Below are 23,193 nucleotides of genomic sequence, written 5' to 3'. Positions count from 1 at the left end.
CTTTTAAAGATCTACTATTATTATCTTTTGATCTATTTTATCATGTCCTAGTAGTCTTAATTATGCCGTTTTTAGCCAAAAATCGTTCTTTTCTGTTGCATCTATTTGTAGATGACTAGATCCATATACGTCTTCGTTTTCCTCGTCTGAGCTCACATCTGGCTCAAAACTGTACGGTTGGATAGCTCCAATGTTGCTCTTCATTTTTGTTGCACTGCTTATGTTAAGTAACAGCTCTCAGTTATGGGTGACGGGAACGGGGGAGGGGTTGCTGCACAGCAATGATTGGAGTGAGGGTCTCAAGTCTTATGTTGAGTACAAACTGGGCATTTCAAGAATGCCCTCAAAGTGGGTTCTCAAACTCGCTTTTCGCATGTTCACACAAAGGACCGTCGCTATCCGATACCAGCGCATGTACCTACAGTTGGAAGAGGCTTGTCAAGAAATGTGGAAGCGGCGCAGATCTCATGAATCTTGCTCCATGCTTTTTCTGTCACAGCTCTATTGCGATATATGAAGAATGTGGCGTTGAGGAATTTCGGCTCTACACAAACTTCAATTATTCATTTCTTCTTCATGATTGATTTTCAAGCAGTTGGTACTTCCATGAATTTAAAACGATGCCATCCATACATCACACAAGTTCAACTGTTTAAACTTTCAACATTTTGTGCATTTTGCACCTAGAGTTTATTTTATTTTTTTTGGACCTAGAGTTTTAAACGCGGAAGCCCAAAAGGTGCCTCTATGCGCCATTACATGGACTTTTCATTGGAAGCTGTATTTGGATGCACGTTGCCAAGGCCGATGTGAACGCAGCATCGGAACATTAAATTGTTGTAGGTGTAGAAATGATATGTCCTTAATTACGATTTTCAATTAGCACTTTTGAAAAATCCTTCCGTAATCAAAGAAGAATCTGCTTTTTTGTAAATGTTCATGTTTACATCTTACCCTCAGTCTGCAATATTTACATGGTTAGTGAAAACGTCTGTTTGTGAAGCATTCTTACCTGAGTGCTGCTCTTTCAAGGGGTTGCTAGAGACCGAGGAGTCAGTTATGAAGCCCTTTGGTGCAAGTGATGCCGGACACCAGAAGTCCTTCACCTCTAGGCAGCCGACTCTCTCCTCCTTACTTCACTCTAATTAAGAAAAACATCAATGATGACTGAGTGCTGATGCTGTTGAAACCGTGTGCTACAAGGATGATCTTTGCAGGAACTGTTTGGTCAGAACTAGCCTGAGTCAACTTTCTATGGAGCTTTTCGGAGGTCCTCGCCAGTCAATCAAATGTTTAAAAATTTGGAAGTAGGGGCCAGCAGGTACCACCTACTTTTATTGAGTTATCTGATTGGCCAGTTTATGACTTGAAGAGATCTAAAAATTAAATTAGGATTAGCAAGAACTTAAAAAAAAGGCAACCCAAGAATAATTCCGACAAAATATAATCGCTGTTCATTTTGGCTTCTTGGAACATGAGGGGGAGGAGTCACTCCGTCCAGTTCTCATATACAGTCAATGGTCTCTTTACTTTCACAGCAGCTGCTTTAATCTTAAATTGAAACAAATGATTTGATCCACTCTTGTCTCCCTTATATAGTTGAGCTAACAAATGCTGGATCCTATCGCTTTTTGCAAAGATGACACTGAGGCTTCTTCCTCTGAGCTGAAAGCGTCAGCTATTGTAGATACCAGCATCTAATGAGCAGGGGACACAGAGAGTCAGTCACCGCTAATCTAAATCGCAGCAAATTGGCTCTTTTGTGGTTTTAACTCGAGGCATATCCTTGATCAGGCGTGAGCGTTTGGCGGCAGGACCTGGCCTCGGCGCGGCCTGTCGGGGGCAGGGCTTTGTGAATTACGACTCAATGTTCCTCGACAGTGCTGAGCTGGTGGCTTCATCTGTTCTGACAGCCCCTCGACTGCGCGTGATGATGAGAGACAGCTCCGGGTAGGTGCTCGGCACCGGCCCCTCAGCTGACAACGTGAATTACGGAGACCCCCCAGAGGAGCGGGCGCATGCATCAGCAGAGCCCCCGCTCCCATTAATCCTCCATGCAAGGGTTGCACCGCAGAGGCCCGGGTCAGACCTCGCTGCTGTTGCGAGATCACATCAGACAGTGGCTGCAGCAGCACAAACTGCTCCTGCGTCATCCAGATTTGGAGAAACGTCAGCTTTTATGTGCTGAAGTGCATATTTCTGTCTTTGAAGTTCATTCCAATCCAGATAAGGCCGGAATTATCCACCCTAACCATCTTAATCTCCACCCACAGTTTTAGATTACGCTGCATTTGCTGTGTGACGACACTTCTCTGCTTCACTGCAAACGATAAACTCTAACATACAGTAAAAAAAAATGTGTTATGGATTAAGAAAAGTGCCTCACCGGAAACCCAGTGTCATTCTGCTAACAAAGTAGTCATTTTAAATAATAAATAACATTAGATGAGTCGTTCTCACCATAAAGTTTTGAAAAATAGCAAAACCTTTTGCCACCAAAAGTGTCTATAAGATTTCATGGAAGTAGGCATTTTGAAATGAGCAGAAAAAGCCCTTCTACTGCCCCTAGTGGAATGATGATGAACTACAGGGCAGAAAACATTGACCAAGTTATATCCATTGAGGTTTTGTAACCCTTGTGCTATCCTAGGCACTTTAACATTGGGAATTGGGTCATCTAGACCCACTAGACAGTGAACGGAACCTTTTTTCTTCAATGATTTGTGATCTTCACTGGTGTCCATGGATTACATGAAATCTTTTCACCTTTGTCATGGTACGAAGAACACGTCAATGTAAGGGTGGGGTTATCTAAGATAGCACAAGGGTTAAGGAGAGTTTGGATCATGCTAATGAGTTAGGGGTCTCAGAAATGCAGGTACCTAATATGATGGAAATGGTTATGTAGGATTTATGAGGAAAAAAGTAGTGCTTTCTGCACAACACGCTCAAGAAGGACGAGGAAGTTGTTGGGTGAGGCAGTGGTTGCTCAGTAGATAGGCAGTTTATATACCCCCAGGCAACCGGACGGCTGGCGGAACTTGTATTTGTGACCATAGCATACAGCATAAAGTAGTTTCATCTAAATGTTACTTTTTTCTTTTTCATTTTTTCAGGTTTTTTACAAAAGAGGTATTTTTAGGAGGTCTAAAATTTGATCCAATTTTTAAATGTTGCCGATCCAAGATTGTTCCTATACCTTCAATATCTATTTAACTACCATAACTAGCTATTGGTATGACTTTTGGGCTTGTGTGTTCTAATTTTTAGAAGAAATTTGGCCTCAAAGTTGCAGTTCAGAAAATGTTTTGGTCTCATGATGCGGCATTGGGCCGTTCATTTTTTCGTGACCTGTGGCAGAGCTGCATGCATTCGTAACGAGGGTTAGTTAAAACTGCAGGTTGCCTCTCCTTGAGCTTCTAATGATAAACATACCCATAAAATATATATACCTAATGATGTGCGGTGTATGAATTCCTATCAGCGAATAACTGTTTGCAGTTATTAATTCCCATCTCTTGGACGGTTTTGACCCAAAATCCTGCAGCAGGAGTGCGTGATCGGAATATGCGATCATTTTTATGACCTTCATTAGAGTCAAGGAAAGATCGAAATCCACGCAAATGCGCACTAAAAAAGCCACAAACACTGAGTGTGAAGAGGAGGAGGAGGAGGAGGAGGAGGATGGTAACCTTAGACAACAGGCCAGTGGTGGAGGCTGCTCTTTTAAGTAATAAAATTAGCCAGCAGCGTGTGTGGAAGCGGAGTCTCAGGTGCAGCGCGGATGCAAGCTGCCAAACAATTTCCAGTCTTGCAGGAGCGTCCATTTGCTGTAATTTTTATGATTGAATTATCCCTCCCCTTATTCTTGTACATATATGAGATCAATTTACAGAAGAGCAAACTCAGTTTCTGTGTGTTCCCACCAACACCTATATCCATCATATGATGGCTTGTGGTGGTGGGTGGGCTGTGAGGGAAGAAAGGCTGTTGGCACTGGATTGTGCGAGTTTGTGTGTGTGTTTGTGTGTGTGGGGGCATGTTAACTTGGCAGAGACATGAGATGAGACAACATTCGCCAACTCTATTGTCTCTTGGAGACTGTGCATCGCGGTTCAGGCTTGTCAGCGGCGCCTTCATCGTCTGCAGGCTAAATGCACAGAAACTCAACTTCTAGTAGGATACAGAAGAAGAAAAGGAAGAATGCTTTCATTGACCATTCTTTCTTTGTAAAATCTACATGGAAACGTGACCCAATTCCAATTAAAGATCAAATGCTAGAAAGTCGCTCAATCATGGGAGAAATCGCAGAGCCGGGAAGCAAATGTGCTTCGTCACGCCTTCTCCGCTTCCTTATGACAACTTGTGTTCTTTGAGGTATGGACTTCATTAATGAAAAACAATATTCTTTCATCAATCAGGTTCCAATCTGCCCATATCGTTGCTGACAGATCAGCTTTGCAGAGTACAGCCATTATTTTGCGCCATAAATTATCAGTCAGATTAAGATCTGAACTGCTGCCTGCCGATCCACCCGGCTGGATTTTTCTCTGCTGGAGAAAAAGGCAAAAACAAAACTGCTTTCTGAAGATATGCATCATCATTCAGTAAAATGATACTGACTTTGGATGCGCTTGATGTAGTGACTCATCTTTAAATGACATTTTCATTGACAATACCAAAAAAAAAAAAAAAATAGACCGATTTGAAAATATGAAGCGAATCTCTATTTTTTTGTATTAATGAATGAGTTCATGTCAGGAACTATGCTCAGTTTTATCTGCAGAGGCAAAAATTCTCCTATTTTTATAAGTTTATTTCCTTTTCCATCAACCTCGACTGTGAGAAATGTTGGGATACATTTCAAGTGTTACTCGCCACAACCCGCGTTTTTACATGGTATTGGCAGTAACATGGCAGAGAGCTACTTATCCCAAGCAAAAAGTAAGTACATGTCTCATAAAGACAAAAACTAGGAGGCTAACTGGACATTTAGCATTTAACACAAGCGGATTGTCACGAGATCTTGTTGTCAAAGAGGCTCAGTGCTGCCCATTAGCAGTCTGGGTTTAAGTGGAAAACAAGGGTCAGACGCTGAAGGACGCCCATAAGTGATTTAATAAATATCGTCTTGACAGTATTTTTAATCAATATTATTATCCCCAAAATAAATATCGCAGAATCGATTTTTCCCTAAACCCCCAACAAGAACCCAGCTGCTGTCAGCACAAACATGCTGCTGTATCTCAATAAACCAAACACGTACAGACTCGCACGTCCTCACCTGAACCTGTCTGATCCAATGAATTCCCCAGCTATTTACTTTTTTATCTATCGATATCAGTGGTCCCGAATCAGGACCGGTACCAGTCCGTTGGCCACAGAGTAAGAAGAAAAAGTCACCTGCACTTTTTTATTTCCAATCCGATTTCAAAGGAAGTCTTATTTTGAAAAACTACCAGATTCCCTCCACCAGATCAGACTTTCTTTTTCGCTCAGCCACGTCGAAAACCCCTCCACTGCTTTCTTACAGTGGCTTCACCGAGCGCTAACCCCAAGCGAGCAAACTTACCACAAGACAAACGGGTTGAAAAGTTTCTTTTCACAGAGAAAAGCCAGCGAGGAAAAAGAACAGCCTTTGATTTCAAAATAAAAGAAATCTGCATTTAACAGACAAAAACCAGGAGTCTTAACTCCAAATATGGAATTTTTTTAAATAGCTGTTCCCACAAACCATGCCACTGCACAATAGTCAGCAACCGACCATCTAACATTACAAGGATGCTTCTAATAAATTTGTTGAAAGAATGGATTCCATTTCTTTAAATAATATTTTAATAATATTTAGAAAATACCAGTACCGTAAAAGTCTGATGAGATTGAAGTTGGAAGAAGTGTTGAGGTTCTGTGGTAGAGGGTTAAAGTAGTAATACATTGTAAAAAAAATGAAAAACGTAAGGGTTAATGGCCAACGCAGTGTGCAGTTTCTCTTTTTAACGCACGGTGTGGAAGCCCGGACCATCCGACGCAAAGCGGAGGACGGTTGCTTCCGCGAAGTGCATTAAAAAGTGATAACGCACACTTCGAAGGCCATTAACCCACTTAAACCATGGTTACTTACAAAAGAAATAAACATTAACCAGTTTTTAGTCCTTAATCCTTGTTTTTTTCCGATTTGAATCGCTTTTTCACGAAAGCGGACTAATTGTTACATCGTGCAGCGCCTTTCCATGGTAACGTGACAATGCGCCCCATCACCGCTGCAGTCAAGATTCAGCCATATAAAGCGATATATATATGTTGATCGTCCCGATGGGTTGAATAAGGCATCAGTTCAGAGAGAAAGTTCACCTCTTACCAGTTGTTTTTGTCCAGATGATGAAGCTAAAGGTTGTTTTAAAGAAGCCTGCGCAGTGATAAAGAAGATTTGAGATAAGTGATCGGAACTTCTTTTCGGGGTGTGCAGTTGTCACTGTGCGTCATCACTTTTTTATTCACACCCAGCAGCCAATCAGAATCGAGTATTCACCCGGACAATGGTTTAAATGTATGTAATATGATGATAATCAATTAGGTCAGATTTCATGTCATTGCATACTTTCCTTAAAAGTTAGACATTTCGGGGAACTGTTCTGGTCGTTCCATGATCTGGGGTAAACTGATGAAGTCTGAAGCAGACGTTCCCTCCTGTCTTTGTTTTTCATAGCTTCCCTCTGCCCCCCCTCAGTGGGAATGGTAATATTTCTACAGGAGAATTGTCAAGTCATATCAAAGGGTTTTAACCTCTGCTAAATTGAACCACATTCAGCAGCAGGAAGAACGCGTTGTTGAATTGACAGCTCCTTACCACCTCAAGCCAAGACTCCTCCTTTGATACAATACTGCATGCATTTGATTCGCACTATTAGATTACTTTAATATTAGCCTCATCTATTCTGCACTGTGTTTTCACCCAGCATCAGCATCATCTTTCATTACCCACCTCTCTCTTTTTTAGAGGTCTTCCTCTGTGCTCATAAATACTCTGGATTATTCTGCTCCTGTCAATCTGTCTGCCGCTTCATAAATATAGTGCCGCCACAACGCAGGGTCACAGCATTCAAGGGGAGAGCTCCTGAATCTCTGGGGAGTTTCTGTCTTCCTGCAGCCCGTGATGCACCGACACTGAATTCTCCTGCCCATGGGGTGATCTGAGGAGTACTCGCATGGAGATCAACAACCTAAGACATGTAGCTCCAATGAATTATTAACACTGCAGCAGGAGAGAAGGGTGGGATACAAAGGATGGGTAGCCATGATACATCTGGCACGTGGGAAACTCTGGGTTCTGCAGGAGAAAAACCTCAAAGAAGACTTTTCAGATTTTGAATCAAGTGGGTTAAATCGGCAGTATTTTTCCAAGTAGTCAAGGAGTCATCTTCTCCTTTGTAACAGTAGACTTTTGTAGTTTTTAACTCTATTTAAACATTAGTATGATATTTGACATACGCACGTCTGAGGCCCCCATCTCATTAGCATGATCAAGAAAATCCTTATGAACCCCTTGTATGTTATGGAAGCGATTCTGTAGCATAAATAAAAAGCAAAGTCAAAACCAGAAATGCTTTTTCATTTTCAAAATGAAGCTGCATTTTTTGACTCAAAAATAAAAGGAAAAAGCAATCCACCAAAATGCTTTTTCATTTCCTTCCTCAACACAGCTTATTCTGTCACTTAATTAAAAATAAAATTAAAATGGTATTTGACATTTCATTTTCAAGACGTTCTCTGGTAAATGTGTAGCATAATTCATTTAGAAATGTCTAATTTGACATTCAAAATGGATTAATAGAAATGCTTTTTCACTTTCAAAATGAAGCTGCATTTTTTGACTCAAAATTAAAAAGAAAAAGCAATACTTCAAAATGCTTTTTCATTTCCTTCCTCAACCCAGCTTTTTCTGTCACTTAATTAAAATGATAAAGAGAATGGTATTTGACATTTCATTTTCAAAAAGGTCCATGGTAAATGTGTAGCAAAATTCATTTAGAAATGTCTAATTTGACATTTAAAATGGATTAATAGAAATGCTTTTTAATTTTCAAAATGTAGCTGCAACAAATGACTCAAAATTAAAATGAAAAAGCAGTATTTCAAAATGCTTTTTTATTTTATACTAAAAACCGCTTATTCTGTGTCATAATTAAAACGAAAATGCAAAGAGGGGATTGCATTTGCATTTTCACATCCAACCTGCGCACCTTGTCGCAATATTGTGTGTTTGTGTTTCCAGTGGTGTCCAAACAAATTAAAGACTGATGTAATTCCCACATATTTACAAATTTATGTGCACTTTCATGCGGAATTTGCTGTTTGATTTATTAAGATCCAGGGTTGAGCAGGCCAGGTTCAGCGGTTTGTGAACAGAACCCGGTTTTAGGTGATCTTTATGTGAAAAATTCAGCGGAATGTTCCTTTAGCTCCCTCGAAGCTGTGAATCGCAACCAAACTTCAGCGTCATCTGACCGCACGGATTTAAAAACATATGATCGAGCAGAGCAGGCCCTTAAATATAGTCTTAACTCTGTGTTAAAAGCATATGATGAAGATAGTCTCCTGCAGCTTTGCGCTGAGTGAGTGATTTTGGTCCAACCACCAAACGTTTAGCATGGAGAAATCTGCTGTCTGTTGATGGGGCTCCAGCTGTCATCAAACAGCAAATTCAGCGTGAATCTGCAAATAAATTTGTAAATATGTGGGAATTACATCAGTCTTTAATTTGTTTGGACACCACTGGAAACACAAATTCATATTATGGTTTCTCAGATCGCAGCAACATTTCCGCCTTCAGCGATCATCGGGAGCTTCGCGCTCCGCTATGCAGAGGCAGCTGGCGGTCCGCAGAACAAAGCTTGTCCGCGGTGCGTCAGGAGGAGTACCGCAGAAGGCGGACATGCGGCTATGTAGTCCTGAGAAGCTGTGGAAAGTCATCAGAAGTTCACAACTAACTCAAAGCCGTCTTCTCTGCCGCTAACACAGCCTCCTCCTGGTGTGTTTGTGTGTGTGTCTGTCAGCGGCCGGCACACGGAGAAAGCAGTGACGTCATCGCCCCGCCTCCCCTCTGCTAATGCTTTTCCTAAATGAATATTGCGACAAGGTGCGCAGGTTGGATGTGAAAATGCAAATGCAATCCCCTCTTTGCATTTTCATTTTAATTATGACACAGAATATGCGGTTTTTAGTATAAAATGAAAAAGCATTTTCAAATATTGCTTTTTCATTTTAATTTTGAGTCATTTGTTGCAGCTACATTTTGAAAATTAAAAAGCATTTCTATTAATCCATTTTAAATGTCAAATTAGACATTTCTAAATGAATTTTGCTACACATTTACCATGGACCTTTTTGAAAATGAAATGTCAAATACCTTTCTCTTTATCATTTTAATTAAGTGACAGAAAAGCTGGGTTGAGGAAGGAAATGAAAAAGCACTTTGAAGTATTGCTTTTTCTTTTTAATTTTGAGTCAAAAAATGCAGCTTCATTTTGAAAATGAAAAAGCATTTCTATTAATCCATTTTAAATGTGAAATTAGACATTTCTAAATGAATTATGCTACACATTTACCAGAGAACGTCTTCAAAATGAAATGTCAAATACCATTTTCATTTTAATTTTAATTAAGTGACAGAATAAGCTGTGTTGAGGAAGGAAATGAAAAAGCATTTTGGTGGATTGCTTTTTCCTTTTATTTTTTGAGTCAAAAAATGCAGCTTCATTTTGAAAATGAAAAAGCATTTCTGGTTTTGACTTTGCTTTTTATTTATGCTACAGAATCGCTTCCATAGTATGTAACTTCTGTTCTCGGCTCTGTAGTTCATTATCATTCCACTAGGGGCAGTAGAAGGACCTTTCCTCCTCATTTCAAAAGGGCTGCCTTACTGAAATGTTTTTTTGTTTGTTTGTTTTTTTTAATGAAAAAAAATCACTTGAGGTTTACAGTATTGTAAAAAGAATTCAACAAGTTACAATTACCCCAGGTATAAAAAATGTAAACAACAAAGTTACATTAAAAACAATAATACAGAAAAATACAAAGTTAAATAAAAAAGATTTAAATAAATAAAATAAAATAAAGGGTTTACATGGGCATTGTAATGATCAATAACTTCGGGGTTATCAAAACGCTGCAAGGTACCTGTGATATTTTGAAGGTCCATAGCAAGTTTATTTTCCATGAAGTTTACGGATGAAAAAATAAGAGCAGAGTTATTCATAAAATGTAAAAAGACATGGTTCGATTTTTAAAGGAATCAACATTTGTGTATATAGAATTTACCCAAAATAATAATAAGATTTTAAAAACATTCTGTGTTTTTGTTTTCTAAAATAAACTAAAAATGATATCCTTAATAGAAAAGTCTAGGCTGCTTCAGTGAAATCATAAATACACTTTTGGCGGGAAAAAGTTTAGCTAATTTTTTCAAAACTTTATGGTGAGAATAATTCATCTATTCATTTCTTTTCATTAAGTTTTAACATTGTTGTAACTATGACTCTCTTAAGGTAGCCAAATGCCTCGTCATCTAATTAGTGATGCGCATGAATGGATCAACGAGATTCCCACTGTCCCTACCTCCTATCTAGCGAAACCACAGCCAAGGGAACGGGCTTGGCAGAATCAGCTGGGAAAGAAGACCCTGTTGAGCTTGACTCTAAAACTAGAGTTTTGGGACCATCAAAAAAAAAAAAAGGAAAATTACGAGATTTTAACTCGTAAATTTACGGGAATTTTTTTTGTAAATTTAAGAGAAAAAAACTCGTAAATTAACTAGATTAAAGTCGAAATGAGCATACAGAGCAGCAAGTGAACGCCGCGCAGCAGCAGAGCAGACCGACTAAACTCAATTGAACAGGTAAGCTGAATGGTCATTGATAACGTTCCAAATGTTTGGAAGCTCATTTGTTTGATTTACGAATTATTAATGTTTTATTTATTGATGGGTGGTTTCCAGGATCTCTGCAGCCGTTGATGAAGCCATCAGTATCCCTGCAGCTGTCTACTTCAATCCTTTCTTCCTCCTCCAAAGACAAGATCTCTACATTTGTGTGACGTTAATGTTAATATAAACAGACTATTTGCATTCATCTTTATTGCTCTATGTTGAAACGGGACATTTCCTCTGGAGGAGGGGGCGTATGGAACACTGTTTACTTCCGCTTTGGTGTTCGGATGACAGGTTCATGACGTAATGAGACAAATGAACTTCAGAGTGTGTGAATGAAAAGGAAAGTAAAAGGCTGCAGCAGTCCTTTACACCCAAATGTGTCTCTGAGCTCCTTATTTTAAATATGAAACTCCACTTTACTGACACCGAACCCCGGAAAGCCGGTTCCACTTTCATCTTCAAGCTAGGCTCCGATAAACGGAAAACTTTGGTGTTTGTTTCCTCGTTAATCTTTTGCGTTTTTTCTCGTGAATTTACGACTTAAAATCTCGGAATTTAACAGTTATGACTTTCTTTCTCGTAAATTCACGACTTAAAAGTCGTAATTTAAAAAAAAAAATTTGTGTAAACTGGCCCTAAAACTCTGTAGTATAGTAACTACTTGTTGCATTTAAATAACGTTAAATTTGTTAATAATTAATTATTTAAAATACATTTACACTATGTCAAAATGTGTGGATCAAATTTAAGACAGTTGGCACTTTGCTTTTTTTTTTTTATTAAATAAATGTTGTTCTGAACAAAAACGTACAAAGTTCCTCAACAAATCCCAATTGATGTTATCTATAGTTTATCTCCCATTGATTTCTAAAATAGAAAGTTTTTTAGATAATTTTTACATAATAATGTAAGTAATTCATCTTTGTCATGTTCCTTATTGATACCAAAGGATTCTTAATTCTGTCTGATAAAAGTTAGGAACTGGATAATGATAAATCATGTACTAAAATGGTTACGGTGGAACAGGGTTGGGATTATATAAATTCACTTCCATCCACTCCCTTTCAAGCAATATTTTATTTTATGTTTAATTATCCTGAGTTTGATAGGTCATTGTATAACTGTATAACTGATGATTGTAATGTTTTTGTGTATTATTCTTATTTGACTACTTGAAATAAACCATTTCAAATCAAATCAATATCTCATAAAAAATTATATTGGATTTTTTTATTGTAGATTTCATTACTAAAAAATTTATCGTAATTAAAAAAAAATTACAATATTTTATGTAGTGAGCTTACTGGGATAAAGGAATAGTATGGACACCCCTGAAAAACTTTTAGCTGTAGGTTAGGGTTTAGTACGACATCGATTTAATCGATAAATTCAGATTTGATGTTTTAAACTACATGTATTTCTTTCCCAACTCTCTATTCTCTTGTGCTTGCGTTGTTCGGAGTAAAGTCAGTCCGCCGGTCTCTCACAAAGCACAGATGTGAAAACAGCAGCAAGTAAAAAGGAGCTAAAACAAATACATCTGCTGTCACCCTCTCCGTGCTCCAAGCTCTAGCCCTCAGGCTCCTTTCTTCCCTTCAGTTACCTAACCACTAACCCTCCAGTTGCTGGGCGTGTCCATAGCCCTGGTGAGGTAAACTGGGGCCATCATTGTTCTTATCATTTTAGGGGAGAGTAAATTTGAAACAATAATAACGTGACACACACACACAAAAATCAGAAATGGTAAAAACTATAAAGCAAAATAGAAATAAATAGAAAACCTTAAAGGCAGTTCAAAAACAGTTAAAATCTGTGACAAACTCTTTTTATATGTAATAAAAACAAAAACAAAAAAAAGGAACCTGGCATCATTCAGAAAGTGCTGCATCTGTATATGACTCATCTGTCCAACAGTCAAAGAGTAACCAGTTTTTTATATTTGTAGGTTTACTTTTCTTCCTTCTCAGAACTCATTCTCCCCCAAGTGAGCCACTCTTGTTGCGCAACAAATGGTGGCGACAACTAACATAAATGAAGAAATCACAACATGTTTCAGCAACCATTGCCCAAAAGAACATGAAAAGAAAAACAAAAAGAACAAGAGTCTGCTTGGTTATCATGGTGAGAAAGTGCTCCCACGTGCAACTAAAATCCAGAGACAGTTTTCTCTGGTCTTAACTTTTTTCAAAATCTGAGTGTCTAACATTGACTGTATATGAGAACTGGACTCAGTGACTCCTCCCCTCTAGTGTTCCAAACAGGAAGTACCTGACGGTTTCAAGAAGCTACAATCCCATAGACGTCTATAAAGAAATATTCTGTGATTCTGTTGGTCAGAACAAAAATTCTGGGTCTGATACCTTTTTTCTAACATGTTTTTGCTAATCCTAATTTGTTTTTTCATTGATTCCTTTTTTATTACAAGTTGTTCAAGTTACAAACTAACCAACCAGATGCATCAAGACAAGTATGTGGTGCTTGGTGGCCCCCACGTCTGACATCTGAAAAGTTTGACAGCTTCTTCCGAGCTCACTTTCAAGGGTTGGGGATGTAGACGTCTAAGAAGCTCACTCCTAATGGGCAAGAATGGTTGCCATAGAGACCCTAACTAAGACCATTGAGTGTAAATGAGAAGTGGCCCGAAAGTGGACGAAATCCTATGTTTATATCATTTATGTCACCCATGACCTATCTGTAGCACTTTTTAATTAATCCTATTAGTCATTGCCCTACTGTTCATTTCAATTTTAATTGCATCTGTATTTTGTAATGTATTTTAATTCAGTTGTTTTTTAACTGTATTTATTTTGTATTGATTCCCTTTGGCTCAGGTCTTCCTTGAAAAAGAGATGCAGTCTCAATGGAATTTCCTGGTAAAATAAAATTATTATTAAAAATTATATCTTAAATCATATGTTTCAAATGTATGACGTGAGACCAAATACTTTCATTGAGGCATCTGATTGGCCGGTTCATTATTTAAATATTTTTACACAACAAAATAAAGATTAACAATAACCTATTTTTAAAAAAGGTAGTAGAGCAAGAATGCTTATTCTGATAAATAGAATGACTTTTTACTTCTCTATAGAAGTCTATGGGAGTTTGGCTTTTTGGAGCCAGCAGGTACTTCCTGTTTGGAAACCAAGGGGGAGGGGTCACTCAGTCCAGTTCTCATATAGTCAACCGTCTCACACAATGCCTAAAAAACAGCCTTTGCTCTCCCTGCCTTCACAGAAAATCAGCTTTTTATACATTTTATATCCTGCTAGTTTTACTCTTTAACAACACGGATCATAAAAACATAAAATATATTTAAGATGATCGATTATACATGAGTTGCTTTAATTTTGAGGAAGTTAATGGTTATAAATAGGAATATTATGCCTTAATGGACATTTTTTAGCATCATACCCTCATTTAAGTTCAACTGGATGAAATCAGGAGAGAAAAACACGAAAAACAATTTAATCATTTTTGTCCAGTAATGTGGAAAAATCACATTTGCATTCCAAACTGCAACATTATACAAAACAGGAACTCTCAAAAGACAAGTTGGATCAAACGGCATTACAAAGTGATGCAAAACTCGCCCTGATTTTCGAAAGCAAATATTAATACAAATTGTGACAGTCTAACATATTTTATCCTGCTTGTAGAAAGACCTGTTTCTGATCATACTTTGGACACCTTTACCTCCAGGACTGTAAGGAGGCTTCAAGTGGATTAGAAATGTTTTTTTTTTTTAATGTGAACTTCGGGCAGAGACACCCCTGCAGAGAGCTTAACCCCTCCCTGGACCTATATTCTTTTTTTCTTCTCATTTAAAATTTGAATGTCATGAAAGAACATTTAGAGAGGAAAGGAAACGTTCATCAGGAGGTCAAAATAAAATTTAGTTTTGAATTTTTAGGTTTGTTTTTATTAACCTTTTTTTTGGGGGGGGAGGGACACAAAAATTTGATTCTTCTTTTTTATTTAGATGAACTGGTGCTAAAACACTGTCTTTTCCAAGAGAAGACAACAATTCATAATTGTGATATTTAGTAAGAATAATAGTTTAGCTCATGCTGGTTTGCGGCGCCTTCCATCCGTGAAACCCGAGTTCGACTCCGGGCTGCTCCCTGTTCCCTTCTCTACCTCTGCTGGTTCCAAGCCCAGTTTGAGAAGGTTGCGTCAGGAAGGGCATCCGGCGTAAAACATTGCCAAATTTACCATGCGACTTGTTCGCTGTGGCGACCCCTGATGGGAGAAGCCGAAAGTGGTAGTAAGAATAATAGTTGACATGTAAAGCTTAAAGAATCTGTTTTGTGAGTTTTTACAGTTTCAATAAAATTAGTTTTCAGATTCCTTTATCTTCCAGAGCATCGTGCTCGGGTCTTATTTATTCACACCTGGCCTCACTTCATTAATTACCCACTTCTCTGCCAGAAAGGCAGTTTATTTATGCTGGTATTCCCAGATGAAAACAAAATAAAATGCATCAAAAATAAAAACCTAAAATTACAAAATGACGTCACTATAGCCTTTGTCCACTCTGCTCATTTTGCTTGCTGGATTTTGCTGGAATATGCTGCAGAAAGACTGGAAACTAACTGAACTGATGTCTTGAAGTGTTTTTAACCCTTGTGCTATGACCCCACCCTTACATTGATGTGTTCTCCCTACCATGACAAAGGTGGATAAAGGTGGAAAGATTTCATGTAATCCATGGACACCAGTGAAGATCACAAATCATTGAAGAAAAAAGTTTCAGAACACTGTCTAGTGGGTCTAAATGACCCAACTCCCAATGGTAAAGTGCCTAGGATAGCACAAGGGTTACGAACAAGCTCAAAGCATCAGAGACTGAAACAATAATGTGCCACTGCTGTTTATGATGTATGTGGTTTTAATGTTTGTTTTTGTGTGTTTTTTGTATTGAAATGTGCTGCCTCTTGGCCAGGACTGCCTTGGAAAAGAGGTATTGAAATCTCAATGGGACTTTCATTCATTCATTCATTCATTCATTCATTCATTCATTCATTCATTTTCTATACCGTTTTTCCCTTTCGGGGTCATGGGGCTGCCGGAGCCTATCCCGGCCACTTATGGGCGAAGGCAGGGGATGCCCTGGACAGGTCGCCAGTCTGTCGCAGGGTAGAAAATCCACGATCACACATTCATTCACTCTCACAGTCATACCTATGGTCACTTTAGAGTTGCCAATCAACCTATGAAGCATGTTTTTTTTAATGGGACTTTCCTGGTTGAACAAAGCTTAAATAAAAAAAAAAAAAAAAAATAAATAATATCTATATATATCTATATATATATATATCTATATATATATATCTATATATATCTATATATATCTATCTATATATATCTATATATATATATATATATATATATATATATATATATATATATATATATATATATATAGATATATCTATATATATATAGATATATATATATAGAGAGAGAGAGAGAGAGATTTATATATATAGAGATATATATATATATATATATATATATATATATACGTGATCTATTTTTATCTCAAAGCCTGTTTAATAAAAAGGTATTTAACACCACAGATTCTGCTGGCAACACCTAAATAACAGGTGCTATTTGCCCTACCGTAAAGGCTACTTAATACTTCAACCAAACGCGCAGTCTTATTTGTACTAAGTTTTGTTTGTGATAACCGCAACAAACTTCTAAAAGGCTTTCATACTTTCCAAGCCAGATGATGTGACAGTCTCCAGCTTTTTAGAGTTTTATTTTTATAATGATATATAGGGATCGAATACGTTTTTTTTTTAAATGTATTTTTCATGCGATATGTGCGCCATAAAGGCGACATAGAGGCTATATATCGGTGGTATATGTGTGAAAAGTCTGTTAAACATATATGGAACGGTCGTAGAAAGCCACAAACTTGTGTATTCATTTTGCAAAAATCAGACACAATTGCATAAGATTTGCATAATAATTATGCAGAAACTACGTAATTCTCAACCGACCAATCATTTTGAAAAGATCAAAACTGATTTCCCATACAGACCTGGATGGACATCTGTGCACATCAAGGAATGACAAACGCAAGAAACACTTATGAATTATGAAACCTATATCACGCATGTATTACAGAAAACTGAAACTCCATACTTCGTGGCTACGTGTCGTGGTCTTTAAGAAGTTGGACGAAGATAAATGGCTCATATCACATTTTAGTGGATCCTACACGAAATCTAGTGTACAAATTAAGTTTAAGACAGGGAATGGAGATTTTTACCCTCAAAAATAAAGGGAAACTGGAGGCTAAAAATATCAAATAAAGATTTGGATGCCCATTTCATCCTCAGACAGGCCGGTCCATGAAGATGTTGTCTGACATTAAACTGGTCCGTTAAACTGAGAAAGGCTGGAGACTGCTCCATGCAGTCCCTCTGCTGGGTTTCCCTTTTGCTGAGGAACTCATAGATGATGAAGATAATGACTCTACACATAAACCCTAGCTCTGCCAGAAGTTCCTCAGCAAAAAAAGGATCAAGATGGAGCGCTAAAGAACACGGAGTGGCAGCACAATCTGCAGATTAAATCCCACGGAGCATGTGAAAGCAGATCTACCTTCCGGTGCTACAAAGCCCTGACGCTCCTGCTTAGAACCGAAAAGCATTTCAGATTATAAATCTCAAAGAGCATTTCCAAAAATGTCTGACAATTTTTTTTTTTTCCGAGGCTGCATGTTGCCAAACGACTGTCTGCTGGACAAAAGCTGTGTATTTATTTTGTCATGGCTTTCCACCCCTTTTACATCAGCCTCCTGGAGCGTGCTGAGCTCTTTATAAAGACATGGTTTGTCTACCCGAATGCTCCACTCAGCACAATTCCTGCAGAGCTAAGAGCCTTTGTCCTAAGGCACCCCCCACCACCACCAACCGCACATATCCCCAAGTAGTCTGTAATAGCTCTCCACTTGATGTGTGAGAAGCGCAGCTTGTGGTAGACCACAAAGCATCCAAAGCATTGTTTGCTGATAAAACACTCAACATGGGCAAATGCTGTACAGGGAGCCCATCTCCAGAGTGCGAGCAGCGACTGCAGATGAGATGGGAGGTCTTCACGCCGCTCCATTTAGGCATGGTAAATGGCGTATACTAATAAAGGGCGTTTTCTACCTTCTTGGAAGGCCCACGGCGCTTTACGGTCACAGTCCCATTCACCCACGCTCACACACATTCACATGCTGATGGCGGCAACCTTCCACCAGAGGCAATGTGGGGTATTCAAAATACCTCTGACTCCCAACCTTGTTCACGACACATAAAAAAGAGACCGATACCGCTAAAACAAACATGACTGGGACTACGCAAACTCCCAACCTTAGTAGTAACACGCAAAAAAATAGATGGACACAGCTGCATGTTAACCATGTTGGCTCAATCACAATAGCGCCCAACCTTGTTTGCAACTCAGAGAAGAAACAACTGATCCCACCAAAACACATTTAAATATGACCACGTTAACTCCCAATCTTCCTAGTAAAAAAAAGTCCGACATTTTGACGAAGCACTGTGTATCGCTTCAATTTAGTAAGAAACAGCAAGAATGAATCCACTTGGATGTTAACTGTCATTTAAAAAAAATATGCTGCTTTTCACGTGGAAAATACGGTGAAAACTGGTGAAATTTCTTGACTGTCGACAAAAAAAGGGGTTAAATCTTTACAAGTATCAAATAGTTTGCTGCGTAGGAGCGAGGGGCACTGCGGTTCATGACCACGGGAGAGATAATTGCACGACTTTGGAGACGGCTTCGACAATAAATCCATTTCTTTCAGCTCAACAATGCAGGCGCAATGCTCCATTTCTGTCGACGCTTCCCTCCGCCGTTACACATCAACAAGAGATGTGCGGCCAGATAAAAATAGCTTTTGAGAAGGCGCAGCACATGTTCTGCTGACTGGGAGGCTGCCGGCACAAACGGCTGCAGAGAACACTTTCAAATTAGGCACCAAATTATGCATTAGATAGCAAAGGCCTGGCTGGTGACTGGTGTGATGTGGATTAGCATGAGTGCTCCGGCAGGTGAGGCTGGAAGGTTGTCTTCCATTGTAATGGAGCTTGACAGCGCTGGAAGAGAGTGCGGAGGGAAAGGAAAGCAAATCTCTTTTTATCTTCCACACATTCGGGCCCCTAATAGGTGGCCCTTTTCCAATATTTGACATGGTTTTACGCTGGATTTCTCAGGAGTTTCGTCATAAATAAGGGAACTTAGCTTACAAAAAGGCACTTTTAGTACATTCTTAGGCCAGATTGCAAGTAAAAGGAACAAGTTGCAATATTACAGCAGAAAAAATGCACTGATTAAACCTCATAATTTACACAATTTGTGATGTGAATAGTGATATTCTCACACACTCTTTCAGTGGCAAAGGGGAGCAAGTCAGTGATATTGTCTCAATTTAAAAAAATTAACAAATGTAATAAACGAATCCAGGTTATAGACTCACCTTTGATTATCTTTTGAGTTTTTTTTAAGCGTTTCCAGTGGCCCTTTAGTTGTTATGATGCCGTTTTTAGCCATAAAAAAAAAAAAGTAGTTGTTTTCTAAGACACAATTTCTCCATAGTGGCAGAACTTTACCAAAAGCTTTGTCTGAGTTGTGGGTGGTGACATTGGAGCGCAGCGACTCCGTCCCCTTCCAGTCACCTATAACTGAGAGCTGTCTGTTTACAGTCTCTCCTGCTATCTTCCAGCCCCTCACACCCCAACCTAACATGACCGGTGCAACAAAAATGACTTTGGAGCTATCCAACCGTACAGGTCTGAGCCAGATTCCAGCTTAGACAAGGAAAACAAAAACGTACGTGGATCTGAAGCTTGTGGCCCCGCCCAACGTATTTTCTAGGTAACAATAACAATCTTTTTCAAACTGCTCTTTTTTCGTCTGCTCCTGATTCACAATGATTTTTAATAAAGAAATATTCAGAATTTTAAGCCTCATTTTCTTTATACATGTCCTCCATCAGAAAAATGCCACAAGAACAAACAAAAAAAAATAACTCTGTTGTCATCAAAGTTGGTCTTTAAAGAGCTTTTATACTGGAATAAATGATTGTGGTGTGGCAGCCATGTTGCAATTAAACCTAAGAATAAAAAATAGACTGAGCGGACTTGATACTAAATATTAAACTACAGTTCTAAAAAATGGGATCTTAGTTCCTTCTGACGGGACAAATTTTAGGTTTTATCTGAAAATCTCTTTAAGAAACATCAATAATGTGTCATAAATTCTTTCTGAATATAAATATAGGCTATACCCGCCTTTCATAGTTAATACTTTGATTCTATTGTTTCATTTTCATCTTGATTATAGCATATCATGATAATACTTAAAACTAAATTGAAGAATTATTTGATAGCATTATTTTAGTATCTGTGATTAACAGCTTCCAACTCCACACAGATTTATACTTTTTCTTAATTAACTTATGACTTTTGCCTTATTCCTGATTAAATTGATGCATCATTAATGGTCAGCGAATTAGTTCACCTTCAAAAAGATTCTGGCTGCTTTTTAATGAAATTAAAAATCTCTTCCTTGAGAAAAGTTCAGTAAAATATTTTAACAAACATTTAAAGAAAGGCCTATTAGTATTTTGACCTTTATTAGCGATAAACTGTGCTATAATGTAACATTAAATCACAATGAACAGGGCAAAAGTAGGATAAAAACGTAGTTTTTCTGTGTTTTTTTTAAGACTAATTTATTTATTCCCAACAAGCAAACGACAAAAGTGAAGATAGCAAAAAAGTTTTAAAAACAGAGCATAAACATCAACCATAAAAAAATGGATAATTATAATATTTTTGACACATTTTGACTTTGTGGGTTTTTTGATATTTGAATTTTGTAGTCAACAGGTTTTTATAAAACAGTCAGGTTTTAACAAAGTGAAATTCTCGTGCGTGTCAAAGTATTACTAGATTCATCCAGATCCTCAACAATGAGGCTTTTGTTGGGAAGGATGGCAGTTTTTGTCTTTCAAATCGAATCCAACTTTATTCATACAGCAGGTTTCATATGTTGGTAACATAAAGTCCTTTACAAAATAAAAAATAGCTTTTAAACTTAAAGCTAAAAAGTAGTGACAAAGTAGTCATGTCATTTTTTTCTTGCAATATTTATAGGTTTTAAGAAGTAAAACTCCTCACTAAACCCTTCTTATACTTTTGTCAGACAGGCATGAACAGTTTCATATTTTTCTGTCTTGTTTAAACTCTTTTAAAAGTTTAAACCTTTGCAGAAAAATATGTCCAGAATTACAGAATGATTTGAAGACATTCTGTACAGGAGACAACATGGAGGAGATTTAATGACAATAGTCTACAGCCAATTAGGATGCAGAAAGTGCATCCTAAAAAACAACATTAAACAACATGAAAAAAATCAGCCAAACCTTGAAAGATAAACTGCAAAACCACTTTACTGCCATGTTGGTTCACAAGAGTCTGAAAAGGAGTCAGTTTACACTGAACATGAGTTTTTTGAGTCAATGCGAACAGTTATTGCTGGTGTTAAGACAATTAAGATTTGATGCTGGATAAAAATGTTCTGCCTTATGTGATGTCTCCTAGAACTACGGGGATTTAATGGAGAATTCCTGAGCCACAAGAAACTCTAAGCAGAAATCTTGACAACTGAACCACCTACAAATGAAGGCTTTTGTTCAAAAAGACAAAAACCCAAACATGAATTTTTGAGTCTTTGTAACTTCATAGCTGCCTTTCTTGCTCCTTAGAGCACCAGGACAGCTCTGCTGAAGGTGATGAATGACTTGTTTTTGGTAACTGCGGTGGAAAAATCCAGTTTTAGCTTCTCTAGATCTCAGAGCAGGTTTTGACACAGGTGATCATTCACTCCCACACTCTGCTTAAGGCTCTGCTGCGCCGAACGGTATCGGAGGCAGGCGAAGAGTTCAAGTCACCTCTCTGGTATCCTCCACAAGTGTGTTCTGGGTTCAGTTAGTTTCCTGATTTATACTTTGTTTGTGTGCATGTAAAAAGTTGTCCAACACTTAAAACAGCACATGAACATCTTTGAAACATCTATCCAGGTGTGAGAAAGGCAGTATTTGTCATGAGGTGTTTTCAACTTTTTTTTTTCTTTTTTTGCTACATCTAATAATAATCTTTAACAAATGAAACAATATATTTTTTGCGGATATGTTTTTTTTTTTTAGCCATCACTCAAGGAACATATGATGTCTTTGTGCAAAAAGACAAGATTCAGCCTTTATAATTTATTATTAAAGCACTTGTTTTTTTATCCCTTTATTCTTTTTTCAATGATAAAACACACAGAAGCCGCAGATTGCTTTAGGTGATTGTGTGTTTGTTACAGGTCAACTTTTTAACCACTTTAACTTGAAAAAAAAAAACCTTTTTCCCCTTCTGATACAGTTTTATTTTCCAATTTCTACCATTTATGTCAGTGGACTTGTTTTAAACTTTTTTTTGTCTTGATACATCTAATAAGACTTTCTACCAATTTAAACACGTTTTTTTTTTTTTTTTTTGTGGAGTTGTCAATTAAGCCCGCAGCCTGTGACCCAGCCCCTCCCACACACACAAAGGAAGTATTTTTTTAGCTGTCACTCAAGCAACACATGTCTGAGTAAAAATACAAGAAAAGGCCTTTAGAACACACAGGTGTCATTCAACAAACTGTTGAAGGGAAAATGACAGAGGAAATGTATCGATTTATTCTATAAATATTGTCCTATTCACTTTCAACTCTAGACCTTTGGGAAAGTGTTAATTTCTCAATAGAAGACGATGGGATTTTGGCTTCTTTGAACCAGCAGGTACTTCCTATTTGGAACGCGAGGGGGGAGGAGTCACTCAGTCCAGGTTTCATATACAGTCAATGATCGAGGCTCTGACTCTGCACCACATATCAAGTTCCGTTGCATTTTTGCATCCCTCCCAACTTCTCCGCTCAAATCAGTACCTGGACAAGTGAACAAATCTGTGACATATTTCTCGTCTCGCCTTCTGACAGACGGGGCACTTTAATTGGTGGGATCTATTTCTCTGATTAGCCACAATTTACAATGGCTTTTGTTTGATACACTCTTAATTAGAGAAGCTGAGATAGCGGCAGACCTGCCTGATTAATCACGACTCATACCTTAGAAGCACTGCGGATAAAGTCTGCGGCATATTCTTCCGTCTGTGATTCAGGACAAAAGGGAAAGAGAATTTCCCCCC

General features: G+C 38.1%; 1 long non-coding RNA gene across 1 annotated transcript in view; it reads right to left on the bottom strand.

Annotated features, from left to right (window-relative positions):
* Window positions 1–23,193, bottom strand: part of LOC144992194 (uncharacterized) — a 74,827-nt gene that overhangs the window by 36,770 nt on the left and 14,864 nt on the right. The window contains exon 3 of the long non-coding RNA XR_013656067.1: window positions 1,013–1,141. This is a non-coding gene — a long non-coding RNA (uncharacterized LOC144992194). The remainder of the gene's footprint in view (window positions 1–1,012; window positions 1,142–23,193) is intronic.

This window comes from Oryzias latipes, chromosome 5 (genome assembly GCF_053564925.1).
Source record: "Oryzias latipes strain Hd-rR chromosome 5, Olatipes_Hd-rR_3.1".
Classification (NCBI taxonomy): domain Eukaryota; kingdom Metazoa; phylum Chordata; class Actinopteri; order Beloniformes; family Adrianichthyidae; genus Oryzias; species Oryzias latipes.
The sequence above is the reverse complement of the archived record's forward strand: the minus strand, read 5'-3'. Positions and strand labels throughout refer to the sequence as shown.